The sequence below is a fragment of the Heptranchias perlo genome, unplaced genomic scaffold (genome assembly GCF_035084215.1).
Source record: "Heptranchias perlo isolate sHepPer1 unplaced genomic scaffold, sHepPer1.hap1 HAP1_SCAFFOLD_233, whole genome shotgun sequence".
NCBI lineage: Eukaryota > Metazoa > Chordata > Chondrichthyes > Hexanchiformes > Hexanchidae > Heptranchias > Heptranchias perlo.
In genome coordinates this window covers 345723-357955 of record NW_027139247.1, presented here as the reverse complement: position 1 = coordinate 357955, position 12233 = coordinate 345723, and the positions used below count along the sequence as shown (strand labels likewise).

The following is a 12233-nucleotide window of genomic DNA, read 5'->3' as shown; positions in this document are numbered from 1 at the left end:
CCTGAACGTGTTTTAGGAACAAGGCTGTACACTTGGAATACTTTCTGATGCAGCATTCCCCGAACTCCTGCCTATCAAAATAACCCAGATTTAAGAAAGAAGGTCAGCATCTCACTCTATGGAAAAGGACATTTCCTTCTAAATGTTTTAAAACATAGGAAGGAACATAGAAACAGGAGTAGGCCATTCAGCCCCTCGTGCCTGCTCCGCCATTTGATAAGATCATGGCTGATCTGTGATCTAACTCCATATACCTGCCTTTGGCCCATATCCCTTAATACCTTTGGTTGCCAAAAAGCTACCTATCTCAGATTTAAATTTAGCAATTGAGCTCGTATCAATTGCCATTTGCGGAAGAGAGTTCCAAATTTCGACCACCCTTTGTGTGTCGAAATGTTTTCTAATCTCGCTCCTGAAAGGTCTGGCTCTAATTTTTAGACTGTGCCCCCTACTCCTAGAATCCTCAACCAGCGGAAATAGTTTCTGTCTATCCACCATATCTGTTCCCCTTAATATCTTATAAACTTCGATCAGATCACCCATTAGCTTTCAAAACTCTAGAGAATACAACCCCAATTTGTGTAATCTCTCCTCGTAACTTAACCCTTGAAGTCCGGGTATCATTCTAGTAAACCTACGCTGCACTCCCTCCATGGCCAATATGTCCTTCCGAAGGTGCGGTGCCCAGAACTGCTCACAGTACTCCAGGTGCGGTCTAACCAGGGTTTTGTATAGCTGCAGCATAACTTCTGCCCCCTTGTACTTTAGTCCTCTAGATATAAAGGCCAGCATTCCATGAGCCTTCTTGATTATTTTCTGCACCTGTTCATGACACTTCAATGATCTATGTACCTGAACCCCTAAGTCCCTTTGGACGTCCACTGTTTTTAACTTTTTTCCATTTAGAAAGTACCCTGTTCTATCCTTTTTTGATCCAAAGTGGATGACCTCACATTGGTCTACATTGAATTCCATTTGCCACAGTTTTGCTCATTCACCTAATCTATCAATATCGCTTTGTAATTTTATGTTTTAATCTACGCTGCTTACAATGCCACCAATCTTTGTGTCATCGGCAAACTTAGATATGAGACATTCTATGCCTTCATGTAAGTCGTCAATAAATATTGTGAATAATTGAGGCCCCAAGACAGATCCCTGCGGGACTCCACTAGTCACATCCTGCCAATGTGAGTACCTACCCATTATCCCTACTCTCTGTCACCTTTCGCTCAGCCAACTTCCTAACCAAGTCAGTATTTTTCCCTTGATTCCATGGGCTTCTATCTTAGCTAACAGTCTCTTATGTGGGACCTTATCAAATGCCTTCTGGAAGTCCATATAAATAACATCCATTGACATTCCCCTGTCCACTACTTTAGTCACCTCTTCAAAAAATTCAATCAGGTTTGTCAGGCACGACCTACCTTTCATAAATCCATGCTGGCTCTCTCTGATTAACTGAAAATTCTCGAGGTGTTCAGTCACCCAATCCTTAATTATGGACTCCAGCATTTTCCCCACAACAGATGTTAGGCTAACTGGTCTATAATTCCCCGGTTTCCCTCTCTCTCCTTTCTTAAAAAGCGGAGTGACATGTGTAATTTTCCAATCTAGAGGGACAGTTCCTGAATCTGGAGAACTTTGAAAGATTACAGTTAGGGCATCTGCAATGTGCTCATCTACTTCCTTTAAAACCCTGGGATGGAAACCATCTGGTCCTGGGGATTTGTCACTCTTTAGTGCTACTATTTTCTTCATTACTGTTGCTTCACTTATGTTAATTTTATCGAGTCCCTGTCCCTAATTCGATATTAGTTTTCTTGGGATTTCCGGCATGCTATCCTCTTTTTCTACTGTAAATACTGACACAAAGTAATTGTTCAAGGAGCATCTTCAATTTCTAGTAGTGAATGAAAGGGGGCTGACAGGGCGCAGATCCACACTCAGCCGTGTCACTGAAAAATGCAAGTTTAATTTAAGCATACATCAGCTTTCTCTTCCTGTTGGCCTCATTTACACTGCAATCTTAGGATCCCTGAGAGGTGGTTTGGCTTCACACGGATGTAGAGAAGTTGTAATGAAAATCTAGATTGAGGACCTCACCGGACTGCCAGGGGAAGCAGAGGGAGACTGCCTCCTCCATAATATCCCTTCACACCGAATCTAATGTTTTGACGTCAATGGCTTTTGAGTGGCATTAAGGCAGAAGTGGAAATATAATCTGAAGATTACAACGTACATGAGAACTCCAAGGTGTTAAACTCTTTCTGTGAGATTTGTCTTCACAGATTGCATCATTAGGACCAAAATTGCCATTCTCTGTGCGGCCATCGAACTTTCATAGGGGCAAGACAGGGTGGAAAGTCACTGGGGCTAATTTTAACACTTGGCGGCAGTGTAATACGGGCGATAGTGGATCAGCCGCCCGTTATACACCTCTCCTAACTTTCCTTCCCATTGACTTATTGGAAATGACAATTGGGAGGTGTGTATAGCAAGCGATCGATCAGTTATCGCCCATTTTACATTATCACCAAAAATTAAAATGATCCCCATTGGGGTGCAGATTTGTTTTGGGTGGGAGTGTATATCGGGCGACAATGACATGACAGCCCATTTTCCACTCCGCCCAATGTTCGAGTCAATGGAAAAGAAAATTGATGGAGTACAAGCAGGTCACTTCGGTTCCATCACCTGTAGATCAGATTGCAGCCTGTACAACGTTAGTGGGACGATAAGGCTACCGACCCCATTCGGAGGCCCTTACTGCCCCATTAACTCATGAAAATCGCACCCCGCCTTTAGGTGTGCATGTCAGAGGTGGGCTGCTGAAAAATTGGCCTCCTAAGCTTTACTCTTGCTGCTGTATCTCAGACCCATTCTAACATTTGGTCTGGTTTAAAATCTGCCTCCTAAATTTTCTGCTATTGCTTGATTAAGTTTTTTGATGAGGTAACAAGAGAGGGTCCATGAGGGTAATGCAGTTGATGTGGTTTATATGAACTTCCAAAAGGTGTTTGATAAAGTGGCGCATAATAGGCTTGTCATCAAAGTTGAAGCCCATGGAATAAAAGAGGCAGTGGCAGCATGGATAGGAAATTGGTTAAGTGACAGGAAACAGAGAGTAGTGGTGAATGGTTGTTTTTCGGACTGGAGGGAGGTGTACAGTGGTGTTCCCCAGGGGTCGGTGCTGGGACCACTGCTTTTCTTTATATATTAATGACTTGGACTTGGGTGTACAGGGCACAATTTCAAAATTTGCAGATGACACAAAACTTGGAAGGGCAGTGAACATTGAGGAGGTTAGTGATAGATTTCAAGAGGATATAGACAGGCTGGTGGAACGGGTTGACACGTAGCAGATGAAATTTAGCACCGAAAAATGCAAAGTGATACATTTTGGTAGGAAGAACGAGGAGAGACAATATAAACTAAAGGGTACAATTCTGAAAGGGGTACAGGAACAGAGAGACCTGGGGGTATATGTGCACAAATCTTTGAAGGTGGCAGGGCAGGGTGAGAAAGCAGTTTTAAAAAAAATGCATACGGGATCCTGGGCTTTATAAATAGAGGCAGAGAGTACACAAGCAAGGTGGTTATGATGAACCTTTATAAAACACTGGGTCGGCCACAACTGGAGTATGGTGTCCAGTTCTGGGCACCGCACTTTAGGAAGGATGTAAAGGCCTCAAAGAGGGTGCAGAAGAGATTTACTAGAATGATTCCAGGGATGAGGGACTTTAGTTACGTGGATAGACTGGAGAAGCTGGGGTTGTTCTCCTTGGAACAGAGACGGTTGCGAGGAGATTTGATAGAGGTATTCAAAATCTTGAAGGGTCTAGACAGAGTAGATAGAGAGAAACTGTTCCCATTGGCGGAAGGGTCAAGAACCAGAGGACATAGCTTTGAGGTGATTGACAAAAGAACCAAAGGCGACATGAGGAAAAGCTTTTTTACACAGCGAGTGGTTTCGATCTGGGATGCACTGCCCGAGGAGGTGGTGGAGGCAGATTCAATCGTGGCCTTCAAAAGGGAATTGGATAAGTACTTGAAGGGAAAAAATTTGCAGGACTACGGTGAAAGGGCAGGGCGGGGGGAGGGGTTTGGTGGGACTAGCTGGATTGCTCTTGCAGAGAGCTGGCATGGACTCGATGGGCCGAATGGCCTCCTTCTGTGCTGTTCCCATTCTATGATTCTATGGGTACTAAATTGGGCCGTGTAGTGCCTGTTGGTTCGGTGCTACACGGCCTCTCCGACATTCAAGATGGCGTCTGGCGCACGCACATTTCCAGCGTGACGTGCGCCAGATGCCATCTTGGTATAGGAGTTAGCGCAGGAGCAGATAACGAACGCTGGAATCATGTAATGTTGAGAGAAAATGACTTCAATCAGTGTGCAACGCTGATTTAAAGTGATAGACACCATTTTGGGACTTAACGCTCAACTCGACACGCAGTCTTAGCCCTGACCATCTGAACGTGTCTTAGAGTGCCTGGAGGACCCCCCCACCGGCGCTATTTAAAGGGACCATGCAGGATTTACAGGTCAGTGGCTGGATTATTGTTTCTGGCTGCTGAGACATTTGTAACTGTTTTCGGAGGTCTCCTCGACTTCAATACTAGAACACAGGGACATAGCCTAACATTTAGAGCCAGGAGGTGCAGGAGTGAAGTTAGGAAATGCTTCTACATGCAAAGGGTGGGAGATGTTTGGAACACTCTTCTACAGACGGCAGTTGATGCTAGCTCACTTGTGAATGTTAAATCTGAGATTGATCGATTTCTGTGAACCAAGGCTATTAAGGGATATGGGGCTAAGGTGGGTATATGGAGTTAGGTCACAGGTCCACCATGATCTCATTGAATGGCGGAACAGGCTCGAGGGGCTAAATGTCACCCCACTTGCTACCTCTTGATTTGAGCCACCTTCTCCTGCAAGAAAGCAGGGCGTGTGTCTGGGTGATGTGCTTGTCATGGTTGAACAGCTTCCAGTGTGTGTGGCCTGTGAGCTGTGGGTGTGCGGGTTGAAGCAGTGGTAATGTGTAAGGGTTTTTTATTCGTTCATGGGATGTGGGCGTTGCTGGCGAGACCAGCATTTATTGCCCATCCCCAATTGCCCTTGAGAAGGTGGTGGTGAGCCGCCGCCATTGAACTGCTGCAGTCCATGTGGTGAAGGTTCTCCCACAGTGCTGTTAGGAAGGTGAGAGGAAGCATCTGGTTGGAAGCCTTGAGTACTGATGGAAAGAGTTTGTTGGTATGTGGGGGATGGGGGTGTAGTGCGTGGTCCAGTTGGTTGGAGATGCCACTTGATAGTTGACCTCTCTCACCTTGACCACTCATGTCAAAACATTGAACTTCTTCCTGCACTGCATCCACGTTCATGATGCTGTGCACCTGAGACGCCTGTCTCCTGCTGCCTTTTGGATATATGTCTGGAGGGCCTCTTGCCCCCCTCCCCCATCCCTGCGGATATAGGCTGTTCCTCCTTCTGTCCATCTCTTGCACCAAGATCTCTAGTGCATCAGCAGAGAACCTTGGTGCATGTACTCTCACAGGCCTGGTACCAACTCAGATCGGCAGATTGGTGAGGTCTGGCGTGCAGATTGGGGGATGTGGGATTTAGTAGTGCGCAACCTTTATTGAATGTTTTAACATAACTCATCAGTGTGTTAACATAGGGATGGGACCTGCATCTGAGTTTTACGTGTGCGATGTCTGATCTCTGTTCAGACTCTGTGCAGACAGTAGACTGTAATTTTCAGCAAATAACAGGTACCAGCTCCCTTTAAGAGGGTACGATAGCATAGTGGTTATGTTACTGGACTAGTAATCTATGAGGCCTGGACTAATAATCCGGAGTCATGAGTTTAAATCCCGCCATGGCAACTGGGGAATTTAAATTCAATTAATTAAATAAAATCTGGAATATAAAAAATCTAGTTTCAGTAATGGTGGCCACAAAACTACCAGATTGTCGTAAAAACCCATCTGGTTCACTAATGTCCTTTCGGGAAGGAAACCTGCCGTCCTTACCCGGTCTGGCTTATGTATGACTCCAGACCCACAGCAATGTGGTTGATTATTAATCGCCCTCTGAAATGGCCTAGCAAGCCACTCAGTTGTTCATAGAAGGCGGCTCACCACCACCTTCTCAAAGGCAATTAGGGACGGGCAATAAATGTCGGCCTCACCAGCATCGCCCACATCCCATGAACGAATAAAAAAAAATCCTCCCTTTAAGAGATTGGACTCCCTCTGGTGGTGGAAAGTGTGAATTGCATTGATTCCAGGTGCAAGGCCTGGGATGGAACGCTGATCGCAGGGAAGTCCTCGGGTGGGTCAAAACTTGTGTCCTGCCTGCGCCGGGACCATTGGACGCGGGGTAATAGCACATCACGCTACCCCCGCCCAAAAACGGCCCCTATCCAATTTTTCCCCCTGTGATACCTTGGACCCATGTCACGGCAATCTGAGCTGATTTAAAATCTGCCTCCTAAGCTACACTTTTCTAGCCCTATCTCAGAGCCATGCTAACGTTAGTCTGGGCTGGCAGTGTTTGAGCCCATGAGCGTTAGTCTTCTGATGATCTTGGGAATTGAGCTGTTTCTAAATCTCTGTTGTCTTACCAGTGATCATTTTGCTGCAGGTGTATTTGAAATGAAGGGGCGAAGCTCCAGCCATATATTAGCTGAATCTTGTCTCCCCTGCTAGGTGTCTGTGTTAATTTTGAATAACTTCTTCAATATTTCACAATGAACCTGACCAAAACAAACAGTACTAGCCTCCATCAGGTGGGATTTGCAAAGCTGTGTGAGGCTGAGACAGGAGAAATTATAACGGGGAATAAGGAAATGACAGAGCCGTTAAACAAATATTTTGTATCTGTCTTCACAGGAGAAGACACAAAGTATACCAGAAATAATGGGGAACCAAGGGGCTAATGAGAGTGAGGAACTTAAAACATTTATTTCAGTAGAGAGAAAGTTTTTTTTCATTCATGGGATGTGTGGCATCGCTGGCAAGGCGAGCATTTGTTGCCCATCCCTAATTGCCCTTGAGAAGGTGGTGGTGAGCCGCCTTCTCGAACCGCTGTAGTCCATAAGTGCCAGAAAGTACTAGAGAAACGAAAAGACGCTAACTCCCCTCGATCCAATGGCCTACATCCTTGGGTTCTAAAAGAAGTGGCTGCAGAGATAGTGGGTGCATTGGTTATGATCTTCCAAAAGTCCCTAGATTCTAGAATGGTCCCAGTGGACTGGAAGGTGGCAAATGTAACATCGCTATTCAAGAAAGGAGGGAGAGAGAAAACAGGGAACTACTGGCCGGTTAGCCTGACGTCAGTCGTCGGGAAAATGCTGGAATCCATTATTAAGGAAGTGGTAACAGGGCACTTAGAAAATCAGAATATGATTAGGCAGAGTCAACATGGTTTTATGAAAGGGAAATCTTGATGACTAATTTATTAGAGTTTTTTGAGGATGTAACTAACAGGGTAGATAAAGGGGAACCAGTGGATGTAGTATATTTGGATTTTCGAAAGGCATTCAATAAGGTGCCACATAAAAGGTTGTTATGCAAGGTAAGGGCTCATGGGTTTGGGGGTAATACAGAAGGTGCTTGAATAGAGGCTTATTTAACAGACAGAAAACAGAGAGTAGGGATAAACAGGTCATTTTCAGTTTGGCAGGCTGTAACTAGTGGGGTGCCGCAAGGATCAGTGCTTGGGCCTCAGCTAGTTACAATCTACATTAATAACTTATATGAAGGGACCGAGTGTAATGTATCCAAGTTTGCTAACACTACAAAGCTAGGTGGGAAAGTAAGCTGTGAGGAGGACGCTAAGGGTTTGCAAAGGGATATAGACAGGTTGAATGAGTGGACAAGAAGGTGGCAGATGGAGTATAATGTGGGGAAATGTGAGGTTATTCACTTTGGTAGGAAGAATAGAAAATCAGAATATTTTTTAAATGGTGAGAAACTATTAAATGTTGGTGTTGAGAGAGATTTGGGTGTCCTCATACAAGAAACACAGAAAGTTAGCATGCAGATACAGCAAGCAATAAGGAAGGCAAATGGCATGTTGGCCTTTATTGCAAAGGGGTTTGAGTACAAGAGTAAGGAGGTCTTACTACAATTGTACAGGGCTTTGATGAGACCTCACCTGGAGTACTGTGTATAGTTTTGTTCTCCTTATCTAAGGAAGGATATACTTGTCTTAGAGGCGGTGCAATGAAGGTTCAGTAGATTAATTCCTGGGATGAGAGGGTTGTCCTATGAGGAGAGATTGCGTAGAATGGAGTTTAGAAGAATGAGAGGCGATCTAATTGAAACATATAAGATTCTGAGGGGGCTTGACAGGGTAGATGCTGAGAGGTGGTTTCCCATGGCTGGGAGTCTAGAACTAGGGGGCATAGTCTCAGGATAAGGGGTCGGCCATTTAAGACTGAGATGAGGAGAAATTTCTTCACTCGGAGGGTTGTGAATCTTTGGAATTCTTTACCCCAGAGGGCTGTGGATGCTGAGTCGTTGAGTATATTCAAGGCTGAGATCGATAGATTTTTGGACTCGAGGGAATCAAGGGATATAGGAATCGGACGGGAAAGTGGATTTGAGGTCAAAATTCATCCATGATCTTATTGAATGGTGGAGCAGGCTCGAGGGGCAGTATGACCTACTCCTGCTCCTATTTCTTATGTTCTTATTTACAAAGATGTCTCTGAATCAACCAAAACTTTTGTTAACTCGGCAGCAGGGTTTGTAATGCTTAATAATATTAAAATATCATAAATGAAGTGAAACAACGGAAAATATGATGGGAATGGTCGGTGACTGGATATCATAGGAATTGAATACTCATTCAAATTAATGTGTTTGTTCAGTTCTATAGAACGGGCTATTTTTCTGCCCACCCTTTTCTCCGGACAACTCAGTGATTCCCAGACACCGGCAGCCCTCAGGTACCTGGTCTGAAGGGCCATACTTCATGTGTGTTTCCGCCAGACTCTGAGGTCCTGCCTTCACCCTGTGCTCATAGAGCCGCCCTTTCCAGCAGGATGGCCATCAAGAGCACAAATAACTACGTATGGGTATGATCTTGTGGCCATTACAGAAACATGGCTGCAGGGTGACAACGACTGGGAATTAAATATGCCAGGGTATTTAACAATCAGGAAGGACAGGCAGGAAGGAAGGGGAGGTGGGGTGGCTATGTTAATAAAGGAAGGAATCACTGTAATACAGAGAAATGATATTGGGACAAAGCATCAAGATAATGAAACAGTTTGGGTGGAGATAAGGAATAATAAGGGAAAAAAAACATTAGTGGGCGTAGTATATAGGCCTCCTAATAGTTGCAACTCTGCTGGAAGAAGTATTAATCAGGAGATAGTCGGGGCATGTAATAAGGGAACAGCCATAATTATGGGGGATTTTAATTATCATATTAACTGGACAAATCAAATTGGGCAGAGCAGCCTTGAGGACGAGTTCATTGAGTGCATCAGGGATGGATTTCTTGAGCAGTATGTAACTGATCCTACAAGGGGGCAGGCAACCTTGGACCTGGTCCTGTGTAATGAGTCAGGATTAATTAATAATGTCCTAGTTAAGGATCCCCTTGGAACGAGCGACCACAACATGGTTGAATTCCATATCCAATTAGAGGGTGAGAAGGTTGATTCTCAAACAAGCGTACTGAGCTTGAATAAAGGAGACTATGATGGTATGAGAGCGGAATTGATTAAAGTGGACTGGGAAAATAGATTAAAGGGTAAGACGGTACATGAGCAGTGGTGTTCATTTAGGGAGTTATTTTACAACTTTCAAAATAAATATATTCCACTGAGGAAAAAAGGGTGTAAAAGAAATGACAGCCACCCGTGGCTAAGTAAAGAAATCAAGGATAGTATCCGACTAAAAACAAGGACATATAAGGTAGCCAAACTTAGTGGGAGGATAGAAGATTGGGAATTCTTCAAAAGACAGCAAAAAGTAACTAAAGGATTGATTAAGAAAGGGAAGTTAGATTATGAAAAGAAATTAGCAAAAAATATAAAAACAGATAGCAAGAGTTTCTATAGTTATATAAAAAGAAAAAGGGTGGCTAAGGCAAACATAGGTCCCTTAGAGGATGAGACCGGGAAATTAATGGTGGGAAACATGGAGATGGCAAAAATGCTGAACAAATATTTTGTTTCAGTCTTTACAGTAGAGGACACTAAGAATATCCCAACACTGGACAAACAGGGGACTCTCGGGGGGGAGGAGCTAAATACGATTAAAATCACTCAGGAGATGGTACTCAGTAAAATAATGGGACTCAAGGCGGATAAATCCCCTGGACCTGATGGCTTCCATCCTAGGGTCTTGAGGGAAGTGGCAGTAGGGATTGTGGATGCTTTGGTGATAGTTTTCCAAAATTCCCTGGACTCAGGAGAGGTCCCGGCAGATTGGAAAACTGCTAATGTAACACCGTTATTTAAAAAGGGTAGTAGGCAGAAGGCTGGAAATTATAGGCCAGTTAGCTTAACATCTGTGGTGGGTAAAATTTTGGAGTCTATTATTAAGGAGACAGTAACGGAACATTTAGATAAGCATAATTTAATAGGACAAAGTCAGCATGGCTTCATGAAGGGGAAGTCATGTCTGACAAATTTGCTTGAGTTCTTCGAGGATATAACGTATAGGGTGGATAAAGGGGAACCAGTGGACGTAGTGTATTTAGACTTCCAGAAGGCATTCGACAAGGTGCCACATAAAAGATTATTACTTAAGATAAAAAATCACGGGATTGGGGGTAATATTCTGGCATGGGTGGAGGATTGGTTATCAAACAGGAAGCAGAGAGTTGGGATAAATGGTTCATTTTCGGACTGGCAACCAGTAACCAGTGGTGTTCCACAGGGGTCGGTGCTGGGTCCCCAACTCTTTACAATCTATATTAACGATTTGGAGGAGGGGATCGAGTGCAACATATCAAAATTTGCAGATGATACAAAGATGGGAGGGAAAGTAGAGAGTGAGGAGGACATAAAAAACCTGCAAGGGGATATAGACAGGCTGGGTGAGTGGGCGGAGATTTGGCAGATGCAATATAATATTGGAAAATGTGAGGTTATGCACTTTGGCAGGAAAAATCAGAGAGCAAGTTATTTTCTTAATGGCGAGAGACTGGAAAGTACTGCAGTACAAAGGGATCTGGGGGTCCTAGTGCAAGAAAATCAAAAAGTTGGTATGCAGGTGCAGCAGGTGATCAAGAAAGCCAACGGAATGTTGGCTTTTATTGCTAGGGGGATAGAATATAAAAACAAGGAGGTATTGCTGCAGTTATATAAGGTATTGGTGAGACCGCACCTGGAATACTGCATACAGTTTTGGTCTCCATACTTAAGAAAAGACATACTTGCTCTCGAGGCAGTACAAAGAAGGTTCACTCGGTTAATCCCGGGGATGAGGGGGCGGACATATGAGGAGAGGTTGAGTAGATTGGGACTCTACTCATTGGAGTTCAGAAGAATGAGAGGCGATCTTATTGAAACATATAAGATTGTGAAGGGTCTTGATCGGGTGGATGCAGTAAGGATGTTCCCAAAGATGGGTGAAACTAGAACTAGGGGGCATAATCTTAGAATAAGGGGCTGCTCTTTCAAAACTGAGATGAGGAGAAACTTCTTCACTCAGAGGGTGGTAGGTCTGTGGAATATGCTGCCCCAGGAAGCTGTGGAAGCTACATCATTAGATAAATTTAAAACAGAAATAGACAGTTTCCTAGAAGTAAAGGGAATTAGGGGTTATGGGGAGCGGGCAGGAAATTGGACATGAAGCTGAGTTCGGATCGGTCAATGCCCTGTGGGTGGCGGAGAGGGCCCAGGGGCTATGTGGCCGGGTCCTGCTCCGACTTCTTGTGTTCTTTAGATTTGTGGTTGGGATCAGATCAGCCATGATCTTATTGAATGGCGGAGCAGGCTCGAGGGGCCGATTGGCCTACTCCTGCTCCAATTTCTTATGTTCTTATGTTCTAAGAGCAGAGCCTCAGCCATTTCTCTCCTTGCAAGCCCAACAATCCTGGGGCTAACGTCAACTCCCCGACAGCCACACGGCTGCGACCAGCGTTCTTAGATGGAGCCTGGTTGACCTGGCACAGTACAATTTAGATGGTGCATTTTCTCACTGTCAATAGGCCTTTCAATCAATTTCCCTGGAATGTTTACCACATACTGGGTGTCTTTGTTG

General features: G+C 44.4%; 1 protein-coding gene across 2 annotated transcripts in view; it reads left to right on the top strand.

Moving 5' to 3' along the window:
• LOC137310252 (class I histocompatibility antigen, F10 alpha chain-like) overlaps positions 1-12233 on the top strand; it is a 102901-nt gene that overhangs the window by 68278 nt on the left and 22390 nt on the right. The window lies entirely within an intron of this gene.